General features: G+C 43.7%; 1 protein-coding gene and 1 long non-coding RNA gene across 2 annotated transcripts in view; one reads left to right on the top strand and one right to left on the bottom strand.

The window, feature by feature from the left end:
* Positions 1-15,549, bottom strand: part of SND1 (staphylococcal nuclease and tudor domain containing 1) — a 407,468-nt gene that overhangs the window by 133,694 nt on the left and 258,225 nt on the right. The window lies entirely within an intron of this gene.
* Positions 3,574-15,003, top strand: LOC103542496 (uncharacterized). Its single transcript, XR_011539561.1, has 3 exons — positions 3,574-4,289; positions 6,363-6,467; positions 10,856-15,003. It is a non-coding gene; the product is annotated as an uncharacterized lncRNA (long non-coding RNA).

Genomic DNA, 15,549 nt, shown 5'->3' with positions numbered 1-15,549 from the left:
TTAAAGTTGTCTATAGGATCATGGAAAGCAGTGGAGGCAAAATGCTTAACTAGGAAGTACAGATGCTAATAAGAGTGGTGTCAATATTTGTGACAATTCTTGCTGTTATAAAATCAAGACAATACACCAACAAATGAAAAACACAGAGTGAAGTCAAAAGAGACAAAAGCAATGAGGACAAATACACATACCAGCATGGTACTCATTCCAGCAAAAAGTAGGAAGACATAACTTAGGAAGTGGATGCAGAAGAGCAAATATGGTAACGAATGCAAAGTTGAAAGAAAAGAGACTTTTAAAATTTCATGCCATGAAACATGAGACCAGCAGTTGGGGTCCTTGATTAGGAGTTGTCATGCTTTGTAGTTGGCATGTTGGGAAGAACAGCCTTGAGATTCTTCTTTCCATGGTGTCCCACCACTTGCATATTAGAATTCAGATAAAGGTAGAGTTCATCAAGAAATCATGATATTCCCAGAGCATCTTTAAAAGGCAGAACCCAAAAACGCTTGAAGGTGTATATGAATGAATCATTTTGCTTTAATCTGATCTATTATTCACTGAAATCTGAAAGAAGTAAAATTATAAAGCCCCTGTCATTTCTAGGGGCAGCATGAGAATCTCAGACAGAAACACGTAGATACACTAGGATGTGCACGTTCCCAGTGGCTTACAGACAGGCCGATCGACTACCTCACGAAAGCGCTACTTCCAGGTTCTCACCCCTGGAAACATCTCAGCCTGACAGGGCCCCAAAGCTGCTATAATGATATCTTCTGAATCAAAAAGACACACTGTCCTGACACTAGGCCTAAACTTTGAACACGGCACTTAAAAGCAGGAGTCTCCCTGGAAGAGCGAGGATGTACAATTGCCACAGCTCACCCTCCAAACTGGGACAATATCCTGGTTGCGCCCAGAAAGCAAGCATGGTTGCCACACAAACTTTTTTTCTTAAAAAAAAAAAAAAGTATGTTATGTATGGGATGGAAAGAATTATTTTATGCTGTTCTACAGATGTGAGAGGCAATCTGGCAAAAATCTTCTGATTCTAAAAAGACACTGAGAACAAATGGGGCAATTTGTTAACAATTCCATACAGGTAAATCAAAGATCTTTGTACTATTCTTGTCACTTTTCTATAAATTTGAAATTATAGAAAAGTAAAAAGTTCTAAGAATAATTTTTTTAAAAACCTCAACAACATGTTGGATATCCTGGGACATTTAATCACCATAATCATGATACTCTGAAAGATGCATCAGATGCCCAGTTAGGTAGGGAACCTTGGCAGGCACTTCCTCAGAGGAAAGCCCTTTGATAGTCTACAATGTTAACAATTCAACATCAGTTTTATGTATTGTCTCTCAAAACTGCTACTTAACACGGTCAGTTTAACCCTTTCATCTCCAAATTAGAAAGGAGGGTTCCTTGGTGGTCAGCAAATACTCTGTCCTTCTAACCCGCTCTCTCTAAGCTATCCTTAAGTATCACCAGGACTAGGCAAGTTGCTTGGCCTTTTATTAGTAAAGCAGCTGAATAATTTATAAGGGTTGCATAGGGCCCATCAGAAGTGCCAGAGCAGTAATAACTGGCTTAAGACTCTGCTTACTCAGGGCTAAAGTTTAATTTGTCCATAAATGCCCCAGCTCATAAACCCATCCCACAGGTCTGACCTGCTCTGTCCTCCACAATCACATGTCCTAGACATGCTCTCGTCTTAGCACGTTCCTATTGTCATCTTTGGGGTAAAAACCTCCCCCAAATTCTAACTCCAAAACAACAAGTAAAATCTCGTACCCAGATTACTACATTTCCTAAAGAGGGCCACTACCACGTCCCCCTCTTAAGCTTTGCTTTTGGTCATTCCAAAAGAAAGGCAGCACCAGGATGATTCCTAGCCAACAAAACAGCATAGGCGGATGCCATGAATGGAGGGAAGACTGGAGAAATAGAAGAGGTAAGACCTTGGGAACACTATGTTCAATGTCTACTCGGGTGTCACCTTCTAAATGACAGCACATACGATAAGATCAAGAAAATGTGCACTGCTTATATAGCAAGTTAACTTTTTTAAGCCTCAGTTTTCTCATTTGTGAAATGGCAACTGTAATGGTATCCACCTAATATGGCTGTGGTAGGATTAAATGAGTTAATCCACAGCACAGAATAAATACTCATTAAATAAAAGCTATCATTATTAGAGATTCAGACCTGGAATGAATACTGGAGAAACCTAATCCAAACCCCTCACCTCACTCAATGAAAAAACCCAAGGCCCAGAGAGGCCAGCTGACTTGTTCAAGGTTTAGTGACATTGGGGACAGTTTTTAGCTTTAAATCCAGTTCTCCAGACAGACACACCGTTTGGGGCTCTGTTCGCCATTTTAGGGCTGCTGTGGCTCTAACACTCATTCTCTATGGAAACAGTGTTGTTATTTTGTTTTCTGAGTTTTAGCCCAGAAACTTCACTGTTCGTTCATTCATCCAAGACTACTACTACTACTGAGTGTGACTCTGGGTCAGGCACTATTTTAGGCATGGTTACAGGGGTTCAGCAGCTGCAAGGCAGACAAGGTCCCTGCTCTCAGCATCTTACATCTGGTGACGCAGACAGTCAGTAAAAAACCGAATGAGAAATAAACTAGATAACTTCAGACAGTGGCAAGTGATATAAAGAAAATAAAAAGGTGACGAGAGAGCAATGGTAGAAGTTGGGAGGGTGGCAATCTCTTAATAGGGGCCATTCATGTTGGTTTCTTTGTAGCTTAATCTCTAGTAAAATGGCCTTGTAACACTGGTTTTAGCATATGCATATATGAATATGTATGACTACATGTGATAAGAAGAAACTATACAAAGTGGTATATCACTCTCTGAAAATTTTACTCTTGAGCAATCATACCAGAAATAAACACACTAATCATTAATGACTATCAGAAAGGACCTTTTTTTCTGGTCTTATCTCCCTGGCTATTCTGGTGCAAATGGACGGGTTAAGGCAAAGGACATCAGAGGAATCGAAGCAGGATTCATGCCACTCTTTCAGGTGAAGTTCATTTCCCTGGCCTCTGGAGGCTGGATTCTTAGCCCTTGGCATCAGTGCTATGTGCCTCAAAATTCCTGCCCCAAGAACCAGTTCAGAGGATCAAAGAGCTATTATTAATGTCTCAGTCTAGGCCAATTGAGGGAGGGAATGGCGGTAGAGGCAGGCCACTCACCCCGCCATTCAGCCACCCTGCTCCACAACAGGGCCATTGAGCAGGCGCCACAATAGAGGGCTGAGAAGAAAAGGCCGAAGGAAAGCATACAGAGTCCCCTCGCACAGACTCGGTCATTCATCACCAGGCAAGTGCCAATATCTGGGAACAGCAATCTCAATTTCTGCAAATCCTCCAACCTGCAACAGCTGCTAGTGACTCTGGTGGGCGGCTTTGCTGCTTATGCGAGTTTCCAATACCGAGCCCTGGCCCAGAGCCAAGTCGACATTGCTTAGGTTAGAGACACGCTGGCTGCAGAGAGCAGCAACAATGGACTTCACAGCTTATAAAGCAGCTTACAAAGGACTCCCGTGTATTTCAAAAAGCACTTCAGATAGCTGGTGAGAGAAGCTATCTTGCGCAAACGCGTTCAAGCAGTTTATTCCTAACCCACTTAATTCAAGTTTTCTGTCAGAAGCCGACGACACACTGGAGGGAGGTGCAGAGAACCGCGAGAGGGCTGGATGGCTCGGCAGCTGGGGGAATGCAGCCAACCTCAGCCCCCTCCTCGGAGCCCCAGCTCAGCAGGGCGGTGAGAGACTGGCAGCCAACAGCCTTCACCTGGATAACGAACGCAATGAAAATAATGAAAGATTGTTTGTGGGATTCCTCCGCTCTTTAGTGAGCTGTTTGTCTCAACTGCTTCCATCATCATCGATAAGTAGCTTTTACAAATGTTACTGAACGAACACTGAATGCCATCAAGGTGCCTGCCACCATACAACCCAAAGACAGCTTCATCTGACTGCACAGGGGACACGAGCCAACTGCATCTCCTGCCCTGCTTTACTCCTCTGAAGTCTCCAGGGACCCACTCATCTCCTCCACACTATCCATGCTTGCCTTGGTAGGCACAGCTTTGTGTATGGAGAAGAATTTTGCCAGATACCAGGCACGGAGACCAAAAGAAGCCAAAGACTAGAAGAAAACACTGAGGGCTCAAAGGCCTGTGTTTGAAGCCTGGAACTCACAGTGAACACTGAGTGCGCCCAACACAGACCATATCCATGGAAGAAAAGAAATACAGAGGTAGGTAACGGCTCTTTATCAGTTTTGTCTCGCTCATCCACTTTTCAAAAGAACTTCATGAGTGCTTTTGTTTATGGAAAATGAAGCAATAAACACGTGAGGCGGAACTATCCCTGAACTCTTAGATGTTTAAATGGAAGGACCCCTCAGAGGACAACGGGCCTCTCACAGGGCTACAGACCCTATGTGGAGATCTGACTAACGTCTGTAGTACTTGTTGTGGGTTTCTCGACAACTCTTAATCAGCGATTTCAGGGGAAGAGATTATTATAAGACTAATTAACAGAAGCAAAGGAAATAGAGCTGTATCAAATGTGAAGTAGGATTTGGAACTGCTCAAGTGATACTATGTTGAAGGGAAAAAAGGTACCACCACCCCAGCCCTCATTCTAATGGGTAAAATTTATTGGTGCGGGAATAAGGAACGAGTGTGATAGGGCAGTGTTTACTGTGAGGACAGCCTCATAGCATGAAATGGGTCAACATGAGAGTAGGCTCACAATGCTATTACCATGTAATTTCTTTTATTATTGTATGAAATGCCACATGCGGCAATGATACACCGTAATGGGATCCGGTTCTAAACTAACATATCATGTGTACTTGGATCATGAGTCTCAAATCCAACTCTTCATGTCTTGGTTATTGCAGTAGCTAAACAGCAGAATAGGGATGACATGGGAGACGACCTTTAGTGAGAAGGGAGGAAAATAAAAACTGTTTATATCAGTTGCAGAACTTCTGCACAGAATGCACATCTACTATTTCCAGTGTGACTTCCCTGGATTTTTCATGTTTGAAAAGTCAGAATTCACCAAAAGGAAGAGTCCCTGTGCCGGATCTCAGAGAACTACAATTTGAGATCACACAGAAATAGCACAATGGCACAAATGCAGACCTATCTACCAGAGCTCTGCTTTCTGCCCGCAGCGTGCTGCCCGAAACCATCCGGAGACTAGCGTACGCAGAGCTGGGCACACCTAAGCCTAGGAAGGCTCCATTCCTACGGCCGTGATCCATGACCGGGCATTTCTGATTTGGTTCTGGTGATCCTGTTGCTGAAGTTACCATTTGCCAAGAGCAACAGTTCCCCCAAGAGGCCTTAACTACCGGCAACTCTTGCTTAAGAAGCCCACCTCTAACGTGGTATCTCACACTCTAAGTACGTGCTGTACTGTAGTGCAATCTAAACGTTTCTTGTCAAAAATAAGTTCCTTGAAGGTATACACTATTCCCCTTTTTCCTCATGCAGGGCCAGGGAATAACAGGTGTTAATAAATAACCAGGGGGGACTGGCCTGGTGGCGCAGCGGTTAAGTTTGCACATTCCGCTTTGGCAGCCCGGGGTTTGCCGATTCGGACCCCGGGTGTGGACCTACACACCACTTGTCAAGCCATGCTGTGGCAGGCGTCCCACATATAAAGTAGAGGAAGATGGGCACGGATGTTAGCTCAGGGCTAATCTTCCTCAAAAAAGAAAGAAAAAAAAATAAAAACAAATAACCAGGGATACAAACACAAGCAAGAACAAGTAGCTGTTACCATGTCTTCCCACCCACCAAACTGTGGAGAAGAAAATTCCCTCCTCTTTAATCAAAGCAGACTGCTGACCAGGAGCACAATGTGAAAGGGAAAGATGGCCACTCTACGCAATACGTCTATTTTGATACGATGGGTTGGTCTGTCATTAGCAGTTCCCAATCAGAAGCACTCACAAATAGGTCTAAACTTGGAAAAGATTAAAAAAACATTCCCTGTCAAACAATGAGAATCAAGAGTAAAAAGAAAAGAGACGAAAATACATCAGGGCCTCAGAGGAGTTATTTCTGCATTCCCTGCACATACGACATCATTCATGAAGAAGGCAATGGTACCAATATAGCATAAATGTCGTCTGCTCTAGCTTGTAATTTAAAATGCAAATGCTAATGAGCGAACTGGTGTATCAGTGGAGTTAATAACCGCATGCCTAGCACAGGGGCTGCATCCAAAACACACACAGAGAAGAGACAGACACCATGTTCCAATTTAAAAATAAAAACACCCAAATTAACCCTAGAAAAATCACTTGCAGATGTACAGGCTCAGGAAAAGGAGGCACACCAGGGCAGGAATGGGAACTTCTCCACCCATCGTAGACTAAGCCGTCGATTTAAATATCTTCCTCTGTGGAATGAAGGTAAGCATGGGAGCTACTGGGGTTTATTCAGGACCGCTACTGTAAAGCATGAGTAGAATAAGGGAAAACTACATGGAATCTGGAAAGCTCAAACAAAGTTTCTCCAAAGCCCACGTAGAAGCCTATAAGCCACCCGTGCAGGGAGCCATATGTTCAGAAATCAAAGGCCACTGAAGAGAGATGTAGATTTCATCTATTTTATCATAGGCAAAGGGAGGTTAAAAAAAACCCCAAACTTAAAAGGTGTGGATTAAGTGGGTAATTTAAAGAATGGGAAAAAGCTCTAATGATGAAAAAATACAACTGAGAATGCAGTTGTGTCTCAGATGCCTTCCAAATATGAAAGGAACTTCTGTGAATTGTTCTTGCTCCCACAGGGTCTGTGCTTGGCAGCCCAACATCAGAATCTGGTAGCGATCCCATGGCACTGAGACTGAGAGCAGCTCCTTGGGCTTCCTTGGAGCTCCTCAGGCATGGGATGCGAGGAAGTGCATTATGTGGCCAGTGGTCCCATCCAGTTCCTTGAGTGAAAACCTGTGGTGCCCCCTTCGGGACAACAGGAGGATGTACTTGGAATGATTGTCCACACTGGGTACCTAGTGTGTTGTAATTCCCATGTTAGTGCCATTCATTCAAATTTTATACAAAGGGCCAGGCATAGACTCTGGCAGATCTAGCCCATCAGGTTGGGGAAGCTTCAGGAAAACTTTCTGAAAGGAATCCAAGGGAAGCAATGACCTGGGGCTTGGGGGCAAAGACAGTTTTTCAATGATAAGGAACCATTTTTTTTTTTTATTTTAAACAGTCATATCTCTGTTTGAAAGGGGGATGTGAGAGGTGGTTCCCATAGCAACCAGGATTAAGTCTTACAGGCAGTGTGCACTGCTTACCCTGGGGCTGCCCATTACCAGACTGCAAAACACTTCCCTTCAATTTCAAATTACCATGCCATCTATACGCCCTCTCCTGCATCCAGGTCCTGCCATTTTCTACTATTAGGCTGGCCAAATAGACACCCCCACAGGGCAGGGGTAGTGGCAAGTAGCCCAATCCTGGATGATGTTGCTTGCCATCATTACTACTAAACGGCTGCTGGGAAATGCCAATAGGTTGACTAGATGGCACTGAAAAATCCACACTGTAATGTATTTTTCTGAGAAAGCAACAAGAATGGAATTAGAACTGAGGTATTTGGGCACAACCAGAGACAGGTGCTGGAACAGAAAACCCTATAGCAGACAACAGCCATCAAATCTCTGTAAGCTTCTCATTCCTCTTCCACATGCCCACCAGGTGGAAGGCAGCCTAGATAACTTTTAAGAGACTCAGAAAGACCCTTAAAGTAGGAGAGAAGGAGGAGTGGAAAAGGAACCCTTGGTAAAAAGCTCACAGGTCTGACCTTTTTGTATCACTCTACAGGCTCTATTAACTCTGCAGGGAATAGGCCTATACCCTATCCAGGATACTTTTTCCTCTTGCCTCACCTATGTTAAAACTCAAAAGCAGCAGGAGTAAAAAGCAGTAGCAGAAGGCGTAAGTCAGAGGATGTAGGAGGTAGGGATTCTTTTCATTGACTTCTGACCTATCCATCCAGAGGCAATCAATGGGCCTAACATGTAACAGCCAAGGATAAACCAACATCTTTCTTTTCTTGACACAGAAAACCCAAGTGAGATGGTGAGGGCTGAACATCCCAATGAGAAGGCTGCACCATCCTCAGACTGACTCCATAGGAGGTGGTGCCCCCACTAGGACTATCTTTCCCTCAGTTGCAGGAGTATCCAGAGAGGCTGGCAGAGAACTGCCATATGGGCCTTGCTGTCTGCCTCACCTCTAGGTCCCAGCATCGCACCCAGATAAGCAGGCCAGTCTGATGGAAATAATTAACTAGGAAGCAGGAGAGCAAGAATTCATCTTTAAGTGTTCTAGCTCCAAGGTCTGTGACTGCCATTAAACCATGCCAAACAAATCTTATTTTTATTGATGTCTTTATTTATTACTCTGTCTTAATCAAAAAAATATTTGAAATGGCTACTGAACAAATCGAATCACTACCTCTTTTACTTTGAAACACTCCATTACGTCCTGGAAGTCTCCTTTGATTCCTACTACTAGTCCTCAGGACTGGCATTTTTAGGTCTGTTACCATCCTGGTCACTCTCCTCTGATCCTTCTGGAGTGTGCTGATGTCTTTCCTAAAAGGGTGGTCCTCAGATACACCAGGCCTGCACTGGTCTGGGCTGAGCCAGCACGTGGCTCCCTCCTCTCCAGATCCTGTACTTCTGGGTTATGGACCAGGACTGCCTTAACCTTTTTGACAGTATCACAATATTTATTGTTATTGTTTTATAAAAATCTGAGTTGTTTTCATTTGTATGGTATTTCAGCCATGTTGTTCCTACTTTTATCCTTCTTAAAAAATGTATTTTCTTCTTCATGTCTATACATTCTTTACTTCAGTAGACCCATCTTACTTTGCTTGAAGGCTAGAGCTCTATCTTATGCATTTCTATATTCCCAGCATAGTGCCCAGTGGAGATAAATTATTAAATAGCCATGTGATTGAATGACCCACAAGCACGATGAGGCTCATTCTGGGGAGATTCATGATCTAAAGATGGGAGATAATCAGGCTATAATCACAGGCTTGTCTTTCATCTATACGACTATTAGGTGATGGTAAGGTATGCCTGCAGCGACTGCGAGCTGAGGGCAGAGCACCGAATATTCAACGGCAAAAGAGCTGAGAAGGAGATTTTCATGCCCATACAAAAGCAGAGAGAAAAATGATTGATGAGTACATCCATTTCTTTTAGGCAACTCTTCCTGAGAACTAATGATACAGGCTAAGTTGTTTTGCCTAGACAAATCACACCCAGCCTGCCAAAAGAAAATGTTCCAGATCTTCCTGGATGCTCAAATGCCATCTCCCTTGGGAAGTCTTTTCTATTCCCCAGTTAATTGTTCTTTCCTCTGCACTCTCATGATATGTTGCCTATACTTTTCATAAGTCCTTTATGCTTTTCCTTGTTCAAGTTTTTCATATGGCTCTCTATACTACCAGACTAAAAGCTGTTCAGGAAGGAAGGAACAATCTTATTAATATATGTATCACCCAAATCTATCTGTCAAAGACTGCCTTTCTTATCCTGGGCTTGCAAAAATTTTAGCCTCATTAAAAAAGGCTCCCCAAACCTGTTTATTGTGCTAATAATACTTTCCAACAAGTGACCCTCCAGGACCTCCTGACACGAGCACAGTTTGTAGAATTCCCGTCCTGATAGCTTTTAGAAGTGAAGAACTAGAGCAGTCGCAGCCAAGTCTCAGTCACGCTGCCCATTTCCAGCAATGGGACCCACCTGGAAGCAAGTAGGCGGTAGAGAGAGAATCCAAGTGGCAAGTCCCAAGAGAAAGAACACCCCACTTCACAAATGTCCATTAAGTTGCAATTCAATTAAAGCATCTGAAAGGAATTCATAAGTACCAGCAGACCCTGTAATTGCTTAATTAACGATAGAAGCCCAGCAAACACAACCACAATAACAGCCTGATTCATTAGCACCTCTGTGATAGCAGAATGGGATTTCTCACTTAAACATATATTGGCTTTAATTGTGTAATTTGGTTAGGAACTGGTAACCAATGGGGATCCACCATTCTTGGGGCCAGGAGATGAAGAGAACATTCCTGTTCACATTCCCTCTCCTCTCTCATTTGAAGTTTCTGGTCTATTGAAACAGACAGTTGGTATTCCTATTACACTGGCTGGAGAAGAGACACTAAAGAGAAAGAAGGAAATGAGGTACTTTATTCAAACGCACTCAGGGTGGAAGGACGCACGGCCAAATTTTTAGTTTACCATGCACAAACCCACCACCAAAATTTATCAAACCTGGATACCTAGACCCTTCTCTCACTGCCTCCCTTGTCAAAGTGCAGCTCTAGAAATGAGTTGCAATCAAAGAGAGAGAAAAAAATGGAAAAATATCAAAGGCAGGCAAAAGGCAAGCCTCATTTTCTGGTCTTGTTTCATATGAGTAGGTAACTGGTTAATTATAAGTCACCTGCTGTGATCCACATGGGAACCCCCTGCCAGGTGGTTGCTGCCTTCTAGGTCGTTTGTACTGTGAGTGCCATCCAAGATGACTGATACCCAGTCCCCCACCCTCCAAACCTCCCTCAGCCCATAATTCCTCATACATATTGCTGTCCCACTTTTAAGAACATGGAAATGCAAATGGGTGGGCTCATCCAGTGAGTTAGCAAAAGACTCCAAATACCTGATCTAAGACTACCTAGATTACTTTGCACTGAAACCTCAAATCATTATTGTCTTTCAATTCAGGCATGTGGTTTCCAGGCACTAACTTGATACCTCCTATGCTTAGCCAACAGGACGACTTCCTGAACTGTGCCTTCAGCATGACCCAGATACCCCAGAGCTAAGAAGCGAATTCAAAATAAGGAAATGTAACATGAAAGTCATAGCAATAAGACACACACTCCATGCCGACTGGAGCTAATAAAGAAAAATGTGAATCAAGGCCCAAGAGATTTGTAAATATGTGCCTCAGTATGTCTTTAGACAAGAAACTAAGTAAAATGTGACATATATGACAAGTGAAAATAAGCTAAAAGATTGTGGTTAAACTGCTTTTGTTCTCACTGAAGTATGGGGCTCACTAAATGCTAGATGAGGAAAAAAGATGCTTTTAAACAAATGTGGGCTGCCCCAGGATCTTGGCTTCCCCGCTGAGGACAAGAATCACCTGTGATTGCCTCCAAGCCTGAAATAAGTATGCATAGGAGGAGGCCACAGCAGCAGGCGGAGGGACCTTGAACAGTCTTGGTTCTGATGGTGTAAGGTCACCTGCTCACCGATCAAACCTAAGCCAGGTGCTCAAAGGACTAAAGGGCAAGAGCTTTCAGGAGGCACTGACCTGTTAGCTACAGCTGACTTGGCCCAGCCCCACCTGCTATCCCATCTGACCAAGCAATCATTCCACATACAGGGGTGCAGGAACCGTGACAGAGAGGCCAGCTGGCTCGGGCCAAATGCCACTCCCTATCAAGCTGTGGGGCCGTCTGCCCAAAAAAGGCCACATAAAAATGGAAAATGTCCAGCCTACCTTGAAGTCCAGAGGGCTCTCCAAAAGGCTGGGACTAATGAGAGTAGCATATATGGGTCTGCTGAATAATTCTCTGGACTTTTCCCTTGAGAATCACAACCCAAACTCCCCTCCTGGCTGCCTAGAGACATCATTTCTAGCAGAATGCCTGTGTTACATGGTGTAGAACACATCCCACAGATACGCAAAGCTGTGCCACGAGTGCCATCACTGTCCAGGCAAACGGCTCCACAACGTGAATACTGTGTCTGTGTCTACACTCACATTCAGCTTTGGAGTTGGTCCCAGAGGGCCAGGGAGCCCATCTCTTTCTAAGGATACTCCCTCCACGCACGTTCTGCATCCATCTCATTCATTCTATCTCCTCTAGGTCACCATTCTATTAATCATTTACTAGCGTCCTTTCTTAGTTCCCGCTACTTAGAATTCAGACCAGTGCTTCTCATGTTCCCTATGATATTTTCTCACTTCATGCTTTGTATATGCTCATTTGCTAAGAAGATTTTGTTGAGTTTTACATTCCATAATTGGTATTATGAAAACAATTGGTATATTGAATAGCTTTTCCAAATATACATGTGACGTTCTGCTCCAATCTTGAATAAGAATTACAGCTATAAAAGTACTCAAGATGCTGACATTCTTAGGATGTTACCTTGACCCTTCTGCTTTCACTTTTCTGCACTCCTTTTCCATTCTGTTAGATTTCTGTGAAGAGCAGTCTATTTTTAATGCTGTTCCTTATTTCTCACATTTACTCCCCAATCACCTATAATCTGCCTTTAGCTGAATCAACTCTGGTGAAAATGCACTGACAGAGGTTATCTGTGTCTTACTAATTGATAAATAGTACAAAATCATTCACTGTTTTTACCTACTTGATCTTCTAGGTAAAATCAGACACTGCTGACTCCTCAGAATTCCTTCCTCCCTTGGCTTCCAAAAGATGAGTCTCTCTGGATTCTCCATCTAATCCTCTGACCACCAAGTGACTGTTCCCAAAACCTAGTCTTAGTTTTGTGTTGCCCTTGCTGGTGGACATCACTATCTGCCCATCACACAAACTTTAGACGCATTACTTCCTCTCCTGCACTCAACATCAACCCCCATCCCTGACCAAAAGAATCCAGTTATTTCCTGAACTATCAAGTCTTCCGCTAAATACTGTTCCAATCTCTCCTCCTCTCCACCCTAGATTTCAGGCCTCTATCCCCATGCTTCTTAATTGCTCTCACAGCCTCCAGCCTCCTTTATTCCAATGTATCCACCAAAATAAACTTTCTTAGCACAAGTATGAACACATCGCTCCCCTGCTTAATACCTTGAGTGACTCTGAGGGTCCACAGTATATTCCACGGGAGAAAGGCTTCTACCTGCATTTCCAACCTCATCCCACCCCACCTCCCCTCACTCTCTATACTCCACCAATACCAAAGTGTTCGTGGTTCCTCGCACACACCAGGATATATCATACATAACTCCACACCTTTGTACATGCTGTTACCTCTGTCTAGAATGTTCCTCTCCTTCTCCGCGTCCCTTTCCATCCCCCAACATTGCAAATCCCTATTTGTCCTTCAAAACAGAGCTCAGATATCGGCTCTTCAGGGAGACAATCTTTGATCCCCACCTAAATAACCAACCATTTCTTCTCTAGGCTATTTCTGCGCCTTGTAGATAATTCTATCATCTCACTTAGTGCCCAACATTGCAGTTTGTTTACATGCCTGTCTTCCCTCTAGAGCTTCCCGAGACCTAGGACCGTGCTGTACCAGGATGCAGAGTCCTTACTCCAAAGTCAGAGGGGAAAGCCAGTAGCCTTCCCTTCAGTGAACGCTGTGCTTAGTCAGGAGGAGGATAGAACAGCTCCTTTTCTGGATTTCTTTCCATTAACAGATAGCTCAGTCTCCATGGGAGAGTCCTAGCCATGTGCACACACTACACAACTATGCTGTTCCATGGAAGAGTTAAGGAAAGCTCTAGTTATGAATTTGCTAAGTCTTTGTGAGAGAAAGGGGAAAGAAACATTTAATGATGATTTACTTTATGGCAGAGTGGTTCTGAACCCTTTACACATCTCATTAAACCCTCACAAAAATCCTGAGAGGCAAGGAACTCTCCAGTTAACTGACGTGCAAACTAAGACTCAGAGTAAAAAACTTCCCTAAAGTCACCTGCTTATACAGAGTAGGATCATCATTCAAACCGAGGTCTGCTTTCTCTCATGACTTTTCAATATCCTGCATCCTTGCCAGGTTTCCAAAGAAACCAGAAGATGTATAATACAACAGTATATAGTAGGGCAGGAGAAAAATGTAAAAGCTTATATTTTTACCATGTGTTTGCTTCTGTAATCTATCTTTCAGAATGGAAGTTAACTCAGGCGATGCTTTTTGAATTGCTAAGCTTAGAATAATGTCAAGTACACAGAGGGACTGGCTAATGTGGCATCGAGTGATCAGACTGCTCGTGTTTAAGCAAGTTATAACCAGAAGGGTTCTACAGGAAAACCTCAGCCGAGATCAGTCTGAAGCTCTAAGTCAGCTCCATTCAGGTAGTTCTGACTTTAGAAGCCAGAACTTCAATGTTTTTGTTCCCATACAGATGTGTGGCCAAGTTCCCCAGAATGAATAATACTGTTTCTCTTCCCCACCTCTGGGATCAAGCACTACACCGCCAAAAGGATGATTGTTTTGCAGGTATAGAGCAAAGGATGAGCTGAACATATACTTCAGACTCTGTAACAACAAGAATTCACAGCTAAGAAACTTCTCCACTACGGAAATCTTCAGAAGGGCACAAATGGCTCCATGAAAGGACTCTCTCACCCAATGCTACGCTACCCCTCAGTTTACTATAACTCACATTTGCAGAAACAAAACCACGGCCCTCCAGTAAGGTGTGGGTTTGTTGCGGCCTTCCTTTTCTACAGCTGCCCCTGAGCTTCCTGTCATACGTCAATTAGTCTCTTCAGAGAGCGCGCAGAGATGTGCAATGATTATTAACTTCTTAAGAATGCAAGAGAGCCTCACTGATAAGATGGCCAAGCGGCAGCAGCAGTGAGCTTCATGGTCATGTGTTCAGTGAGTGATTTATCTCACGTAACAAACCATTTAGTTGGGGCCTGAGGGAGACCCTTATCCAGAGGAGAAACTATCGGTGACTTCTAGGACAAGGAGGCTGAGGCAATCTGGCAGGGGACAGCAAGCATGGCTCCTGTTTCTCTTCCCCTATGGCAAATTCTATTCAAGAATTCAATAGAAGAAGTGCTGAGGCAACAAGACAGCCTCAGAAAAGGAACTGCGCATTGAGAGAACACAATGGAATATGCCCTTTGTGAGTGAGTGAATGTTTGTGTGTACAGGGGTGGGGTGCAGGGTCGTGAAGTAAAATGACACTCTCTCAAAGACCACGTCTCTGTGAAGTACTGAGTAGAAATAAATAACCATTATTTGCCAGCAGGGAAGAAATGAAGCAGTTTGCTCCTTGACTGCATAAATGTAAACCGTCCAAAGAGCACAGTTCATACGTAGTCTTGCTGGTTTGTGAAATATTAAGCTACTGGAAAAGATAGGACAAGAAAGACGTACATTCAGTCAGCAAAAAAGGAGGAAGGCTTGCCCTAGCATGTCAACCTTAGTGCAACAGAGAGCCTACTACAGATGCAGGAGCCAGGGAAGGTAATGTCATGTCTCGGGTTTCATAAAAGATATGGATCCTAATGACATTTGAAAAGAATAAAAGAGAGACAAATGGCACTGCTGGGGAACAAGGGCAGGGTGTGTCAGCAACTCTGTGGCCTGCCCGCAACTAGCACGGCAGGGGCGGTCTATTCCAATGGGAAACACCAACTGTGAGAATTCCATCGTCAGTATTTTTCTACGTCTGCAATTCCCTTCACTCAGGCTGTGTGAGGATATGTGCTGTCTTTTAAGCTACTCTCCACTCCTACG

The sequence above is a fragment of the Equus przewalskii genome, chromosome 4 (genome assembly GCF_037783145.1).
Source record: "Equus przewalskii isolate Varuska chromosome 4, EquPr2, whole genome shotgun sequence".
NCBI classification, from domain to species: Eukaryota; Metazoa; Chordata; class Mammalia; order Perissodactyla; family Equidae; genus Equus; species Equus przewalskii.
Note: the sequence above shows the minus strand (reverse complement) of the source record. Positions and strands in the feature narration are given on the sequence as shown.